Here is a 21,704-nt window from a genome sequence, read left to right on the forward strand (position 1 = left end):
GAGAATGTAGTTCTTCCATACTGAAGATGAACTCATGTGCTATCTATGAATTACATGGAAAAACAAACAGACCATCTTTACCTTGCTTCTCATCTCTCATTCACTAGCTAGTAATAGCTAATAGTTTAATTGAGCACTTTTAATGGAGGACAAATGTGATAGATTCAAGCTACAAAATTCAGTTTGGTTTTACCTATATTATGTACAGAGTGGAATCAAAATATTGTGAGGTTACACTGTGGCATGAGCCTGATAGCTCTTTTGACACCACTAGCTGTTCACAACATCACTTAGCTAGCTTATTTTGGCAGGGAAGAAATAGAGTCCTAGAAAAAGGACTCACTCTGCACAGAGGCAAAGAAGCCAGTGCTGCTAGTGTAAGTACTGAGAAACAACAGATGCATAGGGAACCTTATGAGATGGATTTGTGGCACCACCAGTGTCTTTTTTACAGAGATTTGAATATAGAGATTTTCATGCTCCATTTTAATTTAAAAAATAGAAAATGTTTCTGTTTTTTCAGCAAGTATAATGAAAAAATCTGTACAATGTGTATCCTGTTCTGGTCTATAACTAAGAACAATTTATCTGACAGGCCATTTTGAGTGACATTTGAATGACAGAGAAAAAAAAAAGGGGTTGTCCAGTCCACATCTTTGTTATTTAAACTGTTTTTAAGAACTCTTCTTAACTGCTAAAATTACGGTGAATGAAGGTGGACAAAAGAGTAGGCCAGATAACTTTGCTTTTGTATTCCATAAAACACACATATTTTGCTGGAAATCACTCATTACTCTCTCATTGGCCAAAATATGTCCAAACCAGATATCTCAGAAAGTGATTCTTAATTGCTGTGTTAAAGTAATTGCATGTAATTGTTTAAAGGGAAAGTGTCTACAATGGGTAAAACTCACCACAAGCTTTAGAATACACTTGGGTGTATCCCAAAACTTATTTCCTTTTTATAACTAGGACACAGACTGAATTTGGATTGAGCACCATATACCTGCCAAGCAGACAACTTTGTTCAGTATTTAAACCTATTTTAATTATTCATGACTTTTAAATGAGCAGAGGTTCTAACAAGAAGTATTACATGAAGTTTACACTGCCTGAATAACTTCTGCACAAGTTAAAGACTTGGTTGAGCAAACAAGACCTATTACAACTGCCTCCTGAGGGGAAGAACAGCCCAACAGTTTTTATTTTCAATGAGCTGTCCTGTCTTCTTTTTAACCATGATGGAACATATCGCTCCAAAGCCAATCAATAGAACACAGCGTCACAGAGGTACTACTCTCTATCTAACATTTCACAAAACAGAAAGACCTTCAGCAAGACTCTTTTACTCGTGTTCATGTGACAGAAATATAGAAGAAGAAAACTGTATGGTAATTAGTTCTTCTCATCTGTAATCTCTTCCCATAGTGATTCCCAATAACATGAATGAGTCTGAGATAAGACTGGAGGGAACAGGCTAGAAACAGATTTGTATCAGTGTTTTACTTGAGTAAAACTCAGTAGTTGAGCTTTAACATTCCTTTCAGCTGTTGCATTTTTGTGTACATATCCAAGTTAGAAAGACTATAGAAACCCTACCATGTGTGGTGGAATCACAGCAAAATAAAGTCATATTTCTGAAACAGGAATAAATTCTCTAACAGACACTGACTCTGCTGGTTCCAAATATTTTTAGTTTAATGATGTACCTTTCATGTCTATTTGACAGAGGTGAATTGTTAGAAGACAAGTAGATATATTAGCAAATGAAGAGCTAAACCCAGAACCAATTCACTCCTGACAGTCTTTGAAGGCTCTCAACATGTCTACAGGAAGAGTTTGATTTGGTATCATCTATCATGTATCCTTAATCAGTGTAATCTTTCCTGTATCCCGTATCAACTGTTCTATTAATTATTTACTCCTGGACATATAAATCCTTCTTAGCACTGCAGTATTAGGACTTCTGATATGATTTAAAATTGAATTGTATAGTTTATAAAACTGTAGTCGATGTCTTAAAACATCTGCTGCACATTTGGGAAAATATTGTACTTCAGCACACACGGTTTAGTAGAATGATGTATGCAAAAACAATAAATCTGTCAGTGAAGGTGATAGCTGTACCAAATTCTCTCAGTAGGTACACACAAACTCTGCTTACTTTATGGACACCCTTCAAGTAAAGAAATGCTGACATTATTGTAACTATCTCATAACATTACATGGATATTCCTTCATCAAAGGCAGCATTTCACTGCACAAATGATGACCTCACTGACTGTAAGGCTGATATGTGAAAATCTTTAAAACTTCCCTTTGGTTAATAAATGTCTGGGCTAATTATTTTTAAATCACATATAATACTTTTTTAGAAGTTAAATCCCTTCTTTACCACCACTACTGTCACAAATTCAGTCACAAGCTCAGAATTCAGCAAAGAAACCTGAGCATTGCCACATAAAACACAATTCTAAAGCAGTAAAGGTCGGAAATAAATATAACACAATGTTTTTATATCATGTTTATGGATTCCTCTCATAGTTATTTTTCACGCTTAAGAAAGAGAAAATCAGAGATAGCTATAACTCCAAACTCTGTAACCACTGACAGCAATCAAATCAGTTGTTGTTAGATGTCCTCATAGCATTCACAAGGACCACTACTATCCATTCTGCAATGAATAGAAGAGACTGAGAATGATACGATCAGAAAGTTATTTGCAAACTTCTACGTAAACCCTGGAGAATGCACTCTTACTCTCAAACAAACATTAGCACACATGACCTCAGACTGGGCAAATGTTTTCAGAAATAATGTGATGATTTTTCCCTAGCAAATGCTCGCAAACACTAACAAAACTTACTTGAGCACAACAAAGATTACTCACTCTTCTTTACATATTACTTGCTCTTAGTAATCAGGCTATTCATCATCCATTTGCTCCCTAAAAAGTTTCAGGTGTTTAAATGAGAAGCAGTAACGATACTGCATGACTTCAGTGCCCAGTCCCAAGATGAATAGTAACAGAGTGCCTACTAATGGGAACATTTTGGGAGTGATCCACAGGAGGAATGTCTTGAGGTATGTAGACTATCATCAAAAATCATGGCTAGCTCCTAAGTGTTAGTACTCCCATTCAAGTCAGTATGAACCAATAACCTTTAGCCACATGCAAAGTAGAGCTGAGGATCCTTGGATATCAGCCGTGCCAGTCTGGGCAGGGGGAAGGCCACAGAGTTTACAATGTGAACACGTTATGTGAGTGACTGCTTAAATGAAATATTAAGTTATTCTTTCAGGTGAAAATACAGTTGTGGTTCTTGTACTATTCAAAAAGAAGGTTTTGCTTCCTGCTAGCAGCCAAGCACCCCATCCTACTTCAGAGGCAGCACTTAAGCTGACCATCTTCAGAGAACAACCTCTGCTGAGCCCTTCAAAAACAGTGCAGCCAAAGTGAAATTTGCGCTACAAGAATCTCGCAGATACAATATGAAAATTAAATACTCATGGCTTCCAGACATGCAATTTCAAATTACAATGATAGATACAGAATAATGTCCAAAGATGGATACAACTTCATTCTTACTTGGAGGGCCAGATGGGTATATAGGCTGTACATTCACATAACCAGGGTTGCATGGAGTGATGCAGAAGAAAGAGCTAAGCTATCTAATGCTACCACCAGCTCTCCAACTTCTCCCATCTTATAACTCTTCCTGATATCAGATTTGTCCACAAGATGGTGCAAATTTTTCAAAGACGTAAAGGGGACTTGAGGTGGTTATCTTCCAAAGCTTGAGGCCTTTTTTTTACCTTTCAAGATGTCACTAAAATTACTTTTGACTGAATTATTATATCTATGCAAGGATAATAAAGTTAATTCTGCTTTGTGCTTATAGCAATCTGTGTCCTAAATTATATCACCTGTGTTACATTAATAATCCCTCTGCTATTTAATTTCTCTTGATGAACTCTTACTAATTGATGAATTTATTCCCCAAAGCATTATAATGACTCTGGGCACACAATAGAATACATTTGGGATTAGACTTTACATTTGATTTAGTACTTTCAGGGTCCTGGGCATTCAAAACCAATTATAAGAGTATTTATATGTCCAATATTGGTTCTTATTTGTACTATCCATCCACACTTTTAGCTTACAAGTGAAGAGGTGTAGGTTACAAAGATTTGCAAAATATTACTTAATTATCAAAAATTTAATCAAGAAATTATGTTTTCTTATGGCTTGAAGTAATTCCTAAAAAATCTAATTAAAATCTCTTTAATTAGTGCTGGCAAAATTGCTCAAGCATCAAAGGAGATCATATTCCCCACCTCTAGCAGAAAAGATAAAATCCTTTTGCAATTTATATGCACTATCACATCTGGGGAAAATGTGACCATTTGACACTTTTCTAAAGATTCTGTTCAGAAATGTTTGAAGAAAAACTGTGCATTGAGTCATACTGACATCGTACTGTGCATGGCAAGAATAAAGAAATCATTTATTCTGGCAAAACTAGTCTTCTGAGATATCAAATGCCATGTCAGTCAGCAATATTATCTGGAGTGTACACTGATTTATTACTAACTAGGTGAGGCAAGGAGCTCCATTCTGTCTGAGGTGTATTCTTGTTTATTCATTACACAATAACTTTTGAAAGTTATGTCTGATCAGTGACAGAAATGCAGCGAATGAATGGCTAAATCTCACTCACCGTGGTGACAGTCAAAAAAAACATGAGAGGAGAAACTGTGTGGTCAGAAAAGCTGTCTCTCTGTGTCCGTAAAACCTGCGCAGGTATAACTGTCCTTGGAAACATTGGCATGCCCTAGTGACATGCACACAGTAAAGGGCTTGAGCCTCTGCAGTGCAGTAGTCATGTCCACACAGCCTTTCATCACATGCGCTACAGAGTAAATAGCTTACTGATGTTGAGCATCTCACTCCACAAGCCTCTGACAGCTGTATGCTCCATGACCACCACAGCACACTCCATAGGAAGGGTTGCAGCAACCACAGCCTCCAGCCACTTCTCTGAATGTCCTTCCAAATCATGGTACAGCCTTCTGCATTCGTGGCAGGCAATGAGTAAGATGAAGCCAAACACGAGGGCCAGCATCTCAGGAACATACTCTCCTTCTGACGGGAAAAACAGTGTAATTGTGCAGCGGCATGGTCAGGGCTGATGGGGTGTACAGCAGGAAGACAAGAGGGAGCAGGCAGAGAGGGAAATACAGGGAGGAGCAGAAGGAATGGAGTTAGAGTATAACACAGTCAAACCAGAAATGGGACCACAGAGAGTCAAACCATATCCCTGGGATTTGAAGCTGGGGATGAGGGACCACAGAGATTCTCCAGAATTGAGGAAAAGGATGGTATGAAGACAGGGAATCTCTAAAGGAGGAAAACAAGGGGAGGCAGAAGTTGGAAAGGCACGCGAGAAATGCATGTTGAAGCTGCCTTCAGTAAATTCTGTGAGGTCAGCCAACGGAAGCTATGAACTGTGCAACTCACTGCTATTTAATACAAATAACTCTTAGGCCAAAATCACCAACAACTTACATGACTCAGTGAGAAGGAGCCCAAGTTTCCAAGTTAATCCCAGTGTACCATTCCTAGTCTCAGCTGTTCCACTCCTTTCCATACAGCATGGAAGAAAAACACCAGGCATTACTCAACAGGTCTCCATCTCAGTGCACTGGTATTAATGCAAGACCCCTCCTGCATTTGTTCTTCTGCCTAGTGGAAACTCATCTGGAAAGTGAGTACAGACACTGCATACCAACAGATCTCTGGCTCCCAGACCAGAAGAGCTATCTTCTTCAGACGGAGAACTTCAGCACTGCCATGGATGCGCTCATGCTACATAACAAGAAATCAGGAATGCAATAAAGATAAATAGATCATAGAATCATAAAATAATTTAGGTAGGAAACGACTTCTGAGATCATTGAATCCAGCCATTAACCTAACACTGCCAAGTTCACCACTAAACCATGTCCCTAAGTGCCACATGCAGACAGATAAATATATAGACACATATCCACACTTCTAATAAATCCCCAGCAGAGACTTCTCCTGTGATGTGACTCAGATTGACTTCTGCCCTCCCTTAGTTAAGAAGTAAAGGTATAGGTAAAAGTTTGGGGGCACAAAGCTAGCAAGAACATAAGAGATCCAGGTCTGGTTGATTAAAGGTTTCCCCTATAGCACCTTCAGTAATCCATAACTAAGACCTCCCTGTTCCTTTTGAATGTTCTTTTCCTGCTATGATGGAGAGGAAACCTACCACTCCCTGAATAACAAAGTGTTTTCTAGCAGTCTCATTTTCTTTCTTTTCTGTGTCTTGTTAAGAACCTGAGCATCAGTTCTGCCTCCTTTAGCTCAGCAGGCTCTGTCTTATTTTGTGAGTACCTCAATTAGCTATTAGTATATATCTCACATTAACTGCCCCTTTCTGATTAATCTTTAAAAGATCTCAGATGCATAAGAGAAGTTGCGAGGGGGGTTAAAATAGAGGTTTGAGGGTCATTTATACAATTGAAATCTGATACTTTCAGAGTTAGAAGACATTCAAACCACAAGACATTTTCAGTAAATTATGTTGTTTCTTATTAGGCATGAGCACAGGTGTGCTGGAGGGATCCAACAACAGCTCTCTGCATAGTCACATACTGTCATTCTTACTGACTGCCTGCTGTTATAGTTTTTACTATTATAATGTATGTTAATAATAATAATATTATTTAAAGCTTGGTAGAGCTCTCAATTAGTACATCTCACAATACTTCCCAGGAACCATTAACTCCTCAGTTTGTCAGTGGAACAAATGGGACTAACTAAAGTGCCATTTACTTTCCAATGTGCATAACTGTCTGACACTAATAGGACTGACAAGTGCCTTTATCCATATATGTGACCATAATTACTTATGGTTGTCTGAAGTGTTGCCATAAACTAAGAATTTAAAAATCTCAAATGCTTTTAAATAAGCTACCTGCCAGAAGAGTTAGGAGGGACATCTGCATATGAATTCTTTAGAAACATAATTTAGACAGTGAAACGTTTCAGGTTTTCTTTTTTTTTCTTCTCCTAACTTGCAAATAGAAACTTTCCATTATTGTCAGACTACATTCTCATCACACATTTCTTTTTAAAAATTTCTGCATATAATTAGCCCATGACTGGTGCAAAGCCAATGGCAGCTCTGGGTTTGGGCATCCATGTACCAGTGCAAAACGCTAAGCTAACAGAGAGCATCAACCACACAGCCATTTTGACAGAGCCAGACTAGCTCAGAGGATATATACCTTGATTGTCCCTAATAAGCTCTGCTAAGGAAAGTAATTAGCTGAAGTATAAGGCCACCTGAATGCAGGTAAGTGGTTTTGAATTTAATGGGAACTTTTGGTGTGTTTTGATGTGAGTTAGGACATTAAGCTACTGAAACAGTTTTGAAAATCTTATCTCTTGTTCCTTTTATTTTGAGTATGAGCCGGTGATAAAAGGTCATGGAAATGAGTTAGAAGACTGTTATTTATTTATATGCACTGTAAAATTATCTGCTGGAAGCATGCTGCCAAGCAGCATAATAAATTAGGTGTTGTATTAAATTTGCAGGATTATATCTAATATATTCTTGTCATGGGTTTACTTGTTCTAAAAAAAAACAAATAGTAGTTTTTCTTTCCCCTGCTGCATATGGGGGAGGGATGTTGAATGGGAGGCAGCTCTCTGCTTTGGGTGATTACCTACACAAAGGAGCTGGCCAGCATAACTACATTCCAGGCTAATAGCCCTTCCAAACCTGCAGGGAGGAGGAAGGAGTTTTTCTCCTCTCCCTGCAAATGGGGGACACTTCACTTTCTGCCTTAACAGAGGCAAGGGGTGTGTGTGTGTGGTAGAAAAGCTTTGAGGCCGTTTTGCTCCCGACCTGGTCATCTGGCTGCTGTTGGGCCTCAGTTTGCCTGCACGCTGCTTTGTCTCCAGACCAAATCTGCTCAGATTTCATCATAGAGTTTGTGCTCACCAACGAACAAGGGGGTAGTCCTGTCTACAGCCAGCCACAGACAGCATGAGTTTAGTGGGAAAGAAACCGCCCTTCTTTCCCCTTTTCCCCTTCCCCTCCTCGGTGGGTGGGAAAATCTTCATTTTTCGGCTCCTCCTGCGATCCGGGGCCCCCACACGGCAACAGCAGAGCCCAACAGCGCCCCCTGCTGACCGACACCGAGCAACCGCAGGCTCTGCTCCGCCAGTGATCCAACAGCGCCCTCTGCCAACCGTGACTAGAATCGCACTAGAGGACAGAGAAGTATCAGACTGTTTCCTTTTTTTGCAGGGGACTTTTTGGGTACAGGATTATTGTTTACTTGTTTTAGCGTTCTTTTGCTGTTTTTGCCAATATACAGATATCTTTTAATAAGGGGTTGTTATTTCTTCCTTTCTCCATACTTCCTCGATTGGATCCTCTTAATTTCAGATTTAATATTGCTGAGAGAGAGGAGTTTGGTCTGCCTCATAACTCATCCTCCTTAGCAAAACACTCCAGTCTCCTTAAACTGAGACACTTTATTTCTCTTTTATAGTCAAGTAAAACTTTGTCTTTACTATATTATGATCATTTATCACAAGCAGTAATTACATTTTTAATTAATGATGGCAAAGTTATACATTGCAGGATTCAGAACAGGCTGGTAGAGTTGAAGAACTACAGTGTTAGTTGACTCATGTATTTAATACTCTAAAAACACATAATGACCACAGGGGTTAAAAAATTTACCCTGGGAATAATGTTTTAAAAATTATTACACAAGCTACTTGCTCAGTCACTGAAAATGAAAAAGAGAAAAAGGCAACACTAGTTCTTTTACAGGGAGGCTATCACAATAAACATTCAGTTACACAGGCAAGCTGGACTCAGATGAGGTTGAGCTCTGTGGCCAAGTAATCAAGATGCCTTTTGCTTCCAAAAATGAATAGTTTTTACACAGTACAGCTACTTACAGCATTATCTTTAGTCTTGTCTGTAATAGTGCATTGGAATATCTACTCTGAGCTGTGAGTCTGTGACATAGTACCAGTGAGTCTTGCGCAGATTCATTACAAGGCCCAAAGTGACAGACCCTCTGTCTTCATGTCAGAGGCAAACATTACTAACAATTGTTCACAGAAATTTTTGGAAAACTGCATAGGACCAGACAAAACATGAAGGTGCATACGTGTTCCTTCTACATACTTTTCATGGACACACTAAGACACTCAAGGTATTTTTTTCTGCTGTACATTTTTTTGATTGCAAGACCCAGTGTGCCTCGTCTTACAATTAAAATTGTGTGTGATTAAAATTAAAGTGTGACTGTTTTCCCCAAATGCCTGTGCTAAAATTTCCCCCTCAACACCTCCCTTGATTATGCAGAAGTGTTGCATTGACCTGAATGGAAAATCATAAAAGCATCGTTGTAGGAAAGAAATGTGGGAAAAGGTAGTAAATACATAATTTTTTCCTCATGAACATGCTCTGGTTCTTGTTAACAGTAGAGTTGCATACTGAAAATTATGTTTTGGGGTTTTTTAGACTGAAGCAGCCCATTACTAACAGTTCATTCATTCATTTAGCACTGTGGAAACCACAATTCTACTTGTATGAATCACCCCTTTATGTATGCTAAATATGGACAGCAGCTGCATTTAGCAGATTTCATTGCTTCCGCAATGCTCCTGAACTGTAGAAAAGTGCTGTGTAGATTTAGGGCTACATATGTCTACAGGCTTCTTCTTCTTTATCAACCAAGGGCAGTTAATCCATGGAGGAGAGAATGTGCAATGTGTTTTTAGTTTGCTGTCCAAAATATGATTTTCTTTAATTCTCTTCTATTCCTTCCTAAAGCAAACAACTGGTTGCCTGCTTTCTATTCTCCAGTGGCTCTGCTATTTTCAGCTGCTTGTCTGAATTTCCTTGAGGAATCCTCTTTCTTCCAGCTAGACTTGAAAAGAGAATTATCAAGTGGGCATGGCTGTCACTCTGTGTAACTAAAGATTACTTCTTCATTTAGCATCCTCCTCATGTGTTTCCATACACTGAATTTTTTCAAAATCTCAGCTTCCTCTGTACTTTGAACAAAATCTCACGAGTCTATGGGACCAGATGAGAACCACCCTTGGGTGATGAGGAAGCTGGCGGAATAGCTTGCCAAGCCACTCTCCATCATTCAACAACAGTCCTGGTTCACTGCAGAGATCCCAGATGATTGGAAGTTGGCGAATGTCATGCCAATCCACAAAAAGGACCAGAAGGAGGACCTGGGAAACTACAGGCCCGTCAACCTGACCTCAATGCCTGGCAAGGTTATGGAGCAGATCATCCGAAGTGCAATCACACAACACCTACAGGATGGACAAGGGATCAGACCAAGCCAGCACAGGTTTAGGAAGAACAGGTCCTGTCTGACCAATCTGATCTCCTTTTATGATCAGGTGACCTGCCTGGTGGATGAGGGGAAGGCTGTGGATGTGGGCTATCTGGACTTCAGCAAAGCCTTTAACACCATCTCCCATAGCATACTGTAATGGGTTTGTTACTGTCCCTGAGAAGGAAACAGAAATAGGATAGGTCATTTGATGTGTATTTTACCAATAGGGTATTCTATACTATGTTATGTCAGCTCAGATATAAAATAGATGGGAAGGAAGCACATGGCCCCTTCTCTTCCGGGTAGCTGAGCGGAGCAGTCGGGCAGTTCCTTTGGGAGAGAAGAGCATTGGTTGTGGGGAAGTATCTTTATTTTTAGTTCTTCTCTGCATGTATAGTGTTTATAGCATCTTCCTTCTTTGTGCAAATATAAACACCCTTTCTTAGCAGCTTGGATTCCTCAGGGTTTTTTTCCTTCTTTTTCCCCCTTCCGCCCCCCCTTCCCTCCCGAGGTACTGGGCACAGGCCCAGTAGATACCTGGTGTTCAGCCAAAGTAAACAATAACACATACTCCTGGAAAAGCTGGCAGCCCACGGCTTGGGCAGGGGCACTCTCTGCTGGGGTAAGAACTGGCTGGAGGGCCGGGCCCAGAGAGTGGTGGTGAACGGTGCTGCATCCAGTTGGCGGCCGGTCACTAGTGGTGTCCCCCAGGGATCAGTGTTGGGCCCAGTTCTGTTTAATATCTTTATTGATGATCTGGATGAGGGGATTGAGTGTACAATTAGCAAATTTGCAGATGATACCAAGTTGGGGGGGAGTGTTGATATGCTGGAAGACAGGAGGACTCTGCAGAGGGACCTGGACAGACTGGAGAGTTGGGCTGATTCCAACGAGATGAGGTTCAACAAGGCCAAGTGCCGGGTCCTGCATTTTGACCACAACAACCCCATTCAGCACTACAGGCTGGGGACAGAGTGGCTGGAGAGCAGCCAGGCAGAAAACGACCTGGGATTTTGGATTGACAGGAAGTTGAACATGAGCCAGCAGTGTGCCCAGGTGGCCAAGAAGGCCAATGGCATCCTGGCCTGGATCAGGAACAGTGTCGCCAGTAGGACTAGGGAAGTGATTCTTCCTCTGTACTCAGCACTGGAGAGGCCACACCTTGAGTACTATGTTCAGTTCTGGGCCCCTCAGTTCAGGAAGGATATTGAGGTGCTGGAGCAGGTCCAGAGAAGAGCAACAAGGCTGGTGAAGGGACTGGAGCACAAGTCCTATGAGGAGAGGCTGAGGGAGCTGGGGTTGTTTAGCCTGGAGAAGAGGAGGCTCAGGGGAAACCTCATCACTCTCTACAACTCCCTGAAAGGAGGTTGTAGCCAGGTGGGGGTCAGTCTCTTCTCCCAGGCAACCAGCAGTAGGACAAGAGGGCATGGTCTTAAGCTGTACCAGGGGAGGCTTAGGTTGGATATTAGGAAGAAATTTTTTACAGCAAGAGTAATCAGACATTGGAATGGGCTGCCCAGGGAGGTGATCCATTCACTGTCCCTGGAGGTTTTTAAGATGAGACTGGATGTGGGACTTAGTGCCATAGTCTAGTAACCACGGCAGTGTTGGATCAAAGGTTGGACTTGATCTCAGAGGTCTTTTCTAACCTGCTTGATTCTATGATTCTATGAGCTTGGCAAACATGCTTTTTAATAACAACTCTGTCTGGATAGACTATAAAAATAAAGAAAGATGGCAAATCATTCAGCCCAATGGGGTTTTTTATTGCCAAGCAGTGTTTTCAGATTTGCTGCACGCACTGCTAGTGAACTTGATAATTTTTTTCTTTTAATATTCTTTATTCTATTACTATTTATAGACTATGCCTGGTTCAACTTTTTTATACCTTGGCATTCACTAAACACTAGCTTAACATGCAAATGCATCATATTGACTAAGATTTACTAGATAATCATTGATTCTTCCATGGAAACAAGGAGGTGTTCAAGGTGAGAGGGAGATTCTAAGGGCTTGCTTTCAGTGGCCCTTCAGAGTCCCAATTCCTGTGAGATTTGTGAATGCAGGAATAAAAATACTAAGAAAGGGCATCTGTAGCACCGTAGCACTGTATGATCCTAATTTAGCCTAGAAGGCTACTCCCTTAGTCAGTAAACCACAGTTCATGGGAACTGCCTACAGCTCTTGATCCATAGGCAAGTGTTACAGCTGTGTAGCAAAGTCTGGTGCCTATTGCTCAGTAAGGTAACATCCTCTCAAATGAAATGCATCACATGTTTGGAGAGGCCCTGTGGGCGTGTGGTGAACCAAAGCAAAAGTACAATAAGAAATAGTTCAGCTGTTGACTTCCTATTACACTTCTCACAGAAGAGGAAGAATGACAAGAAAGATACAGCTAATATAGTTTCCATTTCAGAACAACTGAGGACCACTCACAGATCACTGTAGCATGCAATTATGTGATCCATGTGCATAGCACCATCAGTGCCCAGCCTGGGAACACAGGCCAAGTTTTCTGTTTTGAAAAGTTTATGTTTTCTCTAAGAAATTAAAGCAACATTAATTCTTGACAAATTAGAGTCTTCTAAATAATATCAGTACTTGTACTGTTTTTTAAAAGCTTTTCCTTATCAGCAGACTATAAACAGAACAATATGCCTGTAAGCATGCCACTTGGTAGAGAACAGTAGCTGAATATCTATGACAAAGAAGAACTGTATAATTAGCCTACATTTTTCAAAGAATATTTGCCTGTCAACCATTTAAACCATCTTTCTGGAAACACATTTCCCAGGGAAGCAACTGAAATTACAGGATAGGGATCCCTGAGTACATAAATCTTCCTCAAAATCAGTCCTATTTCTACTGATTTATAGAAAAGTATATTTTCACTTCTATTTTTTATTTGAAGTATAAAATTAAGGAAGAATATATTTAAAGGTTTTTCAGGGCTCCAGCAAAAATACTGATGCAACTAATGTACAATAGTTCGTTTCAAATAACAAGGCCAATGATTCTTTTATGGCATATGGTAAATATCCTCAGTTTTGAATAGGTTAAAGCATTGTTGTTAGCTTTTTAGAAGACATAAAGCCCTTACGTTAACAGTGCCATGAACAAAATAGTGTGAGGTTGAAGAAAAAGGAATTGAATATTAAAGCTGTCCCTCCAGCTAAAGACAGAAGCTATTTTTGGATTTTCCTTGTCAATTGTGTTTAGAGCAGTAATGCTTTTATTACCGTGGGGACTTCTGCTCACTAAAACTAATTCAGTCTGTAGTAGTACAGAGGTAAGGTACTTTCTAAGATACTTTTATGTAACTTAGAAAACATAAAGCATATTTCAATAAATATCAGTATCTTTAGCAAAGCTCGGAGGAGATATTTTCCAATACCTCATTATGTACCATGCCTTCTTATTCTGACAGTAATTAGGCACGAGGGAAGGAATAGATCTAAAAACAGGAAAAGCAACTAACATAGAGATGCCGTATACTTGTTTTGCTCTAGTTATATCGCTGAAAATTATTCTGATATGATGTAATCAAGAAACAACTGCTAAGAACATAGCTGAGAACTCTGCTTAGTTATTTATTGGATATTGGTGTTTATGTGACTTAGATTTGCATAACGCAGCCCTTCATGCCATGTAATTTGTATGCTGTGATTTAGAAATTGCTCATAGTTAATTTCTGGTTTTATTAAGGCCAGGGTACTACAACTTTCAAGTTTCTAAATTGAGCAAATTTAGAGACTGGGGAAGTTGGCATGTTTACACTTACCATGACCATCAGCAATGTGTCTCTCTACTAAATGTTTGTTCTTGACCTTAACACAAAAAGCACTATGATATTTAAACAGAGGTTATTAACATTTGCTTGGAAGAAGTTGTTTTTTTTTTTTTTCTTTAGAGAAAGACTAATTATGATATTTGGCTTTCGAAATATATATAAATAAAAATCCCTGCTAATTTTAATATGTCTTTGAAGCACAAAAATAATCACTATTCTGAAGATTACACACTAGAAGCAAAAAAGAAAAAAAACCTCATTTTGGCATCTGAATTGGCAGACACCACATGTGGGGGGTTTTGTGTTCACTTGCCATTCATTACTGGAAATCTCTTATCAACTTTCAGGAATACTTTTGTCACTCTATCTGTGAAGCAAGAATCCTGATTTTCTTTCATTTTCAATATACAAAAGATAACACATGGTATTACACATGGAAAAAAAATTGCCCTAAGCTTAACTAAATTAATAATTATTTGAGTAAAAGACCTAACATAAATATTTTTCAAATACCATGTTCATTCTTCTTGCTAAAGAAAAAAGCAAACCCAAACCCAATGCCTTTATATATTGCTTTTAGGTACCTATTTAAGTTTTATATTAGCTAGCTTCAAAAATTTCAAAAGGTACCCCTTCACTTATATTGCAAGTATACAGGATAGCTTTAGAATGCTTTTTATTTGAAAACTATTTCTAGGAAAGGATTTTTAGTTGTTTATACATGTGTATCATGTGCAAGATCATTCAAAACATAATGTACTAATATTAAATGGAACTCTGGGAAGAAAATGTGATATTTAGTCAGCAACAGTAAAAAAATAACTTATTTCCACTACCTCTGAAGTATTCATTACTGACTAATAAAACAATTATACCCATAATTTGAATTCTTTTTTCTGGATTTCCAGAGGTTATTCTGGTATTATTCAGCAAATATCAATCTATTTCTAACTTTGCTTGGAAACATTTTCATTTTTAGAAGGCATGCTGATATCAAGAAGACAAATGACATAGACAATCTCCATTAAAGCTATTACCATCCTGGAACACCAGGAAGTCCCTATATTGCCAAATAAAATTACCCCATATGTACAGAAATGTAAAAGAGGAAAGAAGCTTCCAAGGAATGCCTCGCAAAGTCTGCATCAGAAAATCCATTACTCCTCTATAATGACAAAAGCTTGAATCCTGTTTGGGGCTCCATGTGGATCTGATTACTGCAGATATTTTCAAGGCTTTGTCAGCACTGTCTTTGCAAACTCCTAGGTACGTTTAGGTTGAGCCAAAATCCAGCACTGAGGTTCCTTCATTATTTGTCAGCTCTATGTAGATGGGTAACCACTTATCAAGTTGACATCACAGAACAATGGATATTAACTGAGTGGGGATTTATCTGTTAAACATATCCTCAAACCAATAGCTTAGGTTTTGTTTTAGAAGGTGTACTACTCAATTAGACACTTCTCAATGAGATGAATTAATTTTTCTAAGAGAGGTATGAAAGTATGAGAAAACCAGATAATTTTTCTCCTCCATGTATTTGCTTTTCCTCTTTCCAAACTTGAACAGTTCTGAAGAGGGCTGTTCTCGACTCTTTTTTCCTTTTCTTTCCTCGGGTTATTTCTTTTATGAAAACGATAAATCTAAACATGAACTTTTCCCAGCTGAGTTTTTCATTGGATTACTCTGTTCTTCACTGGCTGAATTTTCAGGTGAATGTATGTCCCTCCTGTGTCAGTTTTATCAAACCAACTAAGTACGGATTGCGCTTACAGAGCACAAGCTATAGCCAACTTGTAAATGTGACTGAGGACAGATCTTCTGGACAGTATGTCTTTTCCTATGAATTCTCTTCACAGCAGAGAGACCAGAATTAAAGATCAAGTTCACAGTGAGTGAACTTCTCAGACAAGAATCTGAGCTGCATCAGCTGCCCTACAAATGCTGCCACTCTGTTTCCAGGCCTGACAGGTAGTGCTGCCCTCATCCTGTGAGCCTCAGGAGACCTCCTTATGGTCCAGCTGAGCTCCAGAGTTTCATCATTGAGGACTCCTGGGGTTACACACTTGATCAGGAGGCAATTTAGCTGGCACCAGCCATCACAGTTTGTAGCCCTTAGATGTCATTGAACCAGGAATATGGCTAAATTTAAGAGGCTACCAAAAGGAAGCATCAATAAATAGACCTCTGCCTGGGCAGTCAGTACATCAATCCACGGTCTCTTATGGTCCTGTGTGTCCCCAACCTTTCCCATGCCTCCTTCCACAGACCTCATGACATATTCCACACACCCACTGGCTCATGTGCCTCAAGATGCCCATGGGCTGCCAGGCAAAGATTGTCAGCCTTTCTTTCAGTAATGGGGATCTCTCTCCCCTATTTAGGGACCAGCCATAAACAAATTTATAAGAACTTTACACACTCAGGAACCAAATTCTTTCAAATATGAACCTTGGTAAAAAATTTGGCAAATTATTAGAAAGGCAGAGAAGGCCATACAGAAAAGACAGCTAAGTTTTTCTGTGGGTTTTTTGTTTTGTTTTGTTTTGTTTTAGGAAATAAGGTTAAAGGTGTTTCAGTTATTTTATATATATCCTACCTATGTATGTTTGAAAACCAACAAAATGAGTGGATTTTGAACTATAACTATACTTTTCTGTGTTACATGGACAATCAAGTTTCCATCACAAATACACCAGTGACATCACTGATATTTTGCTTTTGCTTTCAGTGGGAGTAGAATCCAGACAAGAATGGACAAATACATCAAACAGCAAGAGGTCAGATTGCTTAGGTGTATGTTCGGCTTTGATTACATTAGTATGTAATATATGTATCCCTTTGGGGCTTCTATGCTATAAATTATTAGTGATAGACTTTCTGAAGAAACAAATGGACAATATTCTTGGCTACACCAATAAAAGTTGAAAACCTAACTGTGAAAAAATTTGGCATACACATAAAATGTGACACGCAACATATTAATCAAGTACACTAGTCAGAATTTATTTTTGCTGTGGTGAACTGTGGAAACAGGTTACACTCTGCTTTCATATAATTTTCGGAAGGAACTCTGAGCATGTCTCCCACTCCTTCATTTGTTCTTTTGGCAACACTTAGGATCTCTCTGATGTTTAAAAGAAAATTGTCTGTGTAACGCAATTCTGCTGGTGCCCACTATACCCAAGCTCTACTTTATCTAACCAAATTGCTTTTTACTGGTCTGAAGTTAAAGTTATTGATTCAGTTCTCAATAGAGATGTTATAAATCCTCAGATAGCACTGAATCTTGTGGGTCACACATGACCGTTCTAAAGAAACGATTCATAAACTTGCAGTCTCTGTGAGAGTCTAGTTCCTAAAACAGTTGTTCAGATAGGAGGAGACAACAGTAAAAAGTGTCATCCCATCCAAGAGATGGTAGATGACACAGAGGTGTTAGCATGGGCAAGAGCACAAGAAACATTGCAATCATCTATGTCAATTTGCAGAGAGCATATTATATGTTCTATATGACAGTAACAATAAGGTGAAAATAATGAGAAAGAAAAACACTACAGAAGAAAATATTTTTCAGTGAATTTGAGAATAAAGTTCACAGTGGATACAAGAACTGGTGAGTCACCACTGCAAAGCAGTTACAGAACAGAAAATCAAATAGGTGAGGAAGTTGTCTTTTAAGAGATGTGTCTATGCCTTTATTGCAGAATCAGCACCGAGATTTAAATCTCAGGGCTTTTCACATTTATTGTTATGTAAATTGCTAATGTTTCAATAGGAAAAAAACCCCAAACCCTTAGTGAAGGTGAAGGGGGAGAAAGACACAACATTTTTTAAAATATGAACTTCTGTATTGCACCAAATTCTGGAGTAAAATCTCACCACCGGGGCCAATGTTAGACTCTTACAGCTGCTAACATAATTGAAAAGGTTTGTCTTTCAACAAAGAAGACAACCTTCACTGAACTACTGTAAAGAGCAATTCTCACTATTTCCTCTGGGTTCCTCTTGGTTGCTGTCCAGTAGATCATATATAGCTGCTGTGCTGCAGTATGCAGTGGATTTTTAAGTCTTTTCTTCAGGGAGCAGTGACATGTACACTTCTACCATTGCCTTATGTCACTAAAAGGAGAATAAGTTTTGGTGCACATTGCACTGGCATGTATCTTAGATGGGAAAAACTTGTTTATTGCAGAATTACTTACATAATCCATTCTGTTCCTCAGAGATACATTCCTCCTCGTATTGGCCTCACATAGTTACCTCAATCTCTATTTTTGCTTCTAGAATACTGGTTGTGTTCATAGCTGTAATACACCATGGTAAACATCACATACTAGAGTGTAGGAGGCGTGTCCAGGGGTGCAGGGGAAGCACCCAGGGCAGGGAAGCTCAGGGTACATGCGTCAGAATTGATAACCTCATTGGTCACAAGGTCACATGGTTTTAAGGGATAAAAAGAGCGCCGGGTTTGAAATAAACTCTCTCTGACCACCACCTCAGCAGGGAGCAGACTCCATTTCTTTATCATATAAAGACCCAACCCGACACTAGAGGCCTGCAGTAGGGAATACGCACTTCCTCCTAAGATATTCTGGAGACTTAATCAATCATTACGGATATAGAGAATTCCTGTTGACTTCACAGAGGTTTTTTTGTTTCCCTTTTGGTTTACTGACTCACACTAGACAATAGTGAAAAACTGTCTCCACTTTTAGTCAAATAAAAACATACTTTACAGTCACAGAGCATGATAACGTTCAGATCTGAAGCCAGCTTAATCTTAATGATCAAGTTTAAAACAAACCCTGTAGAAAATTCGAACACAACTCTAATGATATTGGTAAGAAGGGTGTGTGAAATGTAGCTCCAAAATAGCTGAAGTCTCCTGAGTTTACCTACGTCCTTACATCAGACCAAATGTAAGGAAGAAATTTCTTATCAAGAGGGTGATGAAACACTGGCACAGGTTGCCCAGAGAAGTAGTAGATGTCCCATCCCCGGAAAGATTTGAAGTCTGGTTGGATGTGACTCTGAGTAACCTGATCTAATTGAAGATGCCCCTTGTGATTGCAGGGGAAGGTGTGACTAGATGACCCTTAAAGGCCCCTCCCAACCCAAACTATTCTATGATTCTATACAAGCACTCCTTCCAAGTTAATTCAGACCCCAAAGCATTTCAAGAGCCTCATATTCCAGATGGTGGTTGTGGTTCAGATATTTCTTCCTCCTAGTGGAAGTGGAGAGGCAGAAAGAAGATGTGCACCCTGCCCTCCTAGATGAACCTACTCCTGACACATGTGACTAAGAGACTTTCAAGAGAATGGTAGTGACTTTTTTAAAATTAAGTGGCAAAAAATATTTTTAAAAAATAATTGCAGAAGGTTATGCTTTGCTACAGGTAAACAGCAACACTGTCCTTAAAATAGCTTTAAGGCACAAAAAATAGACATGACAGGTGCATATAACGAAATAGATGAAGCAATAAATCATGTTACCAGTTCTGCTGCAGAAAAACTAAGCAGTCCAAACAATCTCAAACCAGTGGAGTATTTCTTATAGACAATGCAGCACAGCAGCATCTCACCATGCTTAGATGTGAGCAAAAACTACTTAGATTAGTTTCTTGTCAAGTTGGCTGGGAGGCACTGATCACTGCTTGGGGACAGGCTGGGCATCTGTCAGTGAGTGGTGAGCACCTGTATTGTGCACTTGTTTTTCTTGGGCTTTATTCCTCTCTTTTTGTTGTCTCCCTTTTAAATACATTAGTAGTAGTAGTAGTAGTATGCATTAATTATAATAATTTATTTCAATTATTAAACTGCTCCTATCTCAATCCATGGGTTGTACCTTTTTTCTGATTCTCCTCCCCATCAAACTGGGGCAGAGGGGATGTGCAGTGGGGTAAGCAAATGGCTGCATGGTACTTAGTTACTGGCTTGGGTTAAACCGTGACATTAGTTAACTCAGCTTTTTTTCTCAAGGCTGAGAAAGATATACAATCATTGCTGTTTCTACTTTTAAACCCCTGGGGGGCACTCTGATACTGCAATGACAGAAGGACAAAAAGTCTGAGGCAGGTAAATGGGTTTTGTAACTGAAATCTGAAATATTATTATCAGGTCCTACAGAAGATGTAATGTTAGTCTGAAGGGCAATACAGTGATGGGGACATGTTGCTTCATGTTATAAATCCCATATAATTTTTCATTTCTGTCCCTTCATCTCCGTTGTAACATGACCCGTCCACATGCAGAGATCTGAATGGAAGAGACTGTTTACTGTGAAGATTTGTGCCCAGAAGGAATGCAATGTACTTTCTGCTTTATCTCTGTGAAAAATGGATGACCTTTTCTGCAACACTGACTGACTACTTATTGAAACCAGATATTAAGTCGTGAACATTTCGCAACATTTTCAGAAATGGACGAATAGTCATAAGGGCCAAAAACTTTTCAAGTTGATGACATCACACTGCAGCTCCAGTCTCAGTTGAATGTCCAGAAACACATGCACATTTTTTCCTGTTAAACCGTAAGTTATACGAAATAGGGGAAAATATTTTTCTCAAAATAGGAATTTGGTCTTTTTTGTACATTCAGTTCTCCATCTACCTAAATTACTTCCCTGCAAAATAATTTTTAGTGTGAAGCTTTATGATGGAAATTGTTGTTTAGTCTTTACTCTGTATCCAACCCAGCACTACCTTTCAACATCTATACAAAATTTATCTTCAAGCACAACCATCCTGTGGGAAGCGGACCGGTTTGTAGCCCGCAAAGAAAAAGGGAAATTTCTTCAGCCTGCTTGTGGTGCATTGTAGCGTCTCTCCCCTGAGAAAGCTGGTGCAGAACCTCTGGGCCTTCACTTTGTGTTGTCATTGGGACAAACTGGGACGAGACGTGTTTGAAAGCTTCTTCCTGCCTGCTGTGTGCTGCCCATTGGCTGCTGGAGCAGCAGAGCAGAAATTCACTGTTGGCATCTGGCAAAGTAGCAGGTGACAGCAGTTACGAGGGGGTGGGGGGCTGAGGGGTCTGCTCTTCAAGAGGGACAAGACAAAGGAGTTGGGGAATTGTCCTGGTGTGGTATATTAATATAATATAAAAGACACGACCCGGCAGCTAGTTGGCAAGCAGTCAAATCTGTTTATTTAAAAGAAAAATGTCTCCTTATAAACCCTTTGGAGGACATGTGACCCCCTGACCAATGACAGCACAACACACACTGCTCATGTGCCCCAATATGCTGTCCAGGGACTTCAGTTCCCAGAATGCTTCCCTCCCTATTCTCGGGACACGTCCCTACATCCTGGAATTCTGGCATGGCAGGCTTGGAGCACTCAGTGGGCATTTCTTGAGAGCTGTGGTGGCCCCCGCCTGCTCGGGCTGGGATCCCACTTCATCCTGAGCCTCATTTCATGGAAGCGTGTCCAGAGGCAGCCCGGCCACAGGCTGAAGCAAAAACCCAGAGCGGGTGATTCGGGAGCTGCTCCAGT

Source organism: Pipra filicauda, unplaced genomic scaffold (assembly GCF_003945595.2).
Source record: "Pipra filicauda isolate LSUMZ 115617 unplaced genomic scaffold, ASM394559v2 scaffold113_size4260070_pilon, whole genome shotgun sequence".
Classification (NCBI taxonomy): domain Eukaryota; kingdom Metazoa; phylum Chordata; class Aves; order Passeriformes; family Pipridae; genus Pipra; species Pipra filicauda.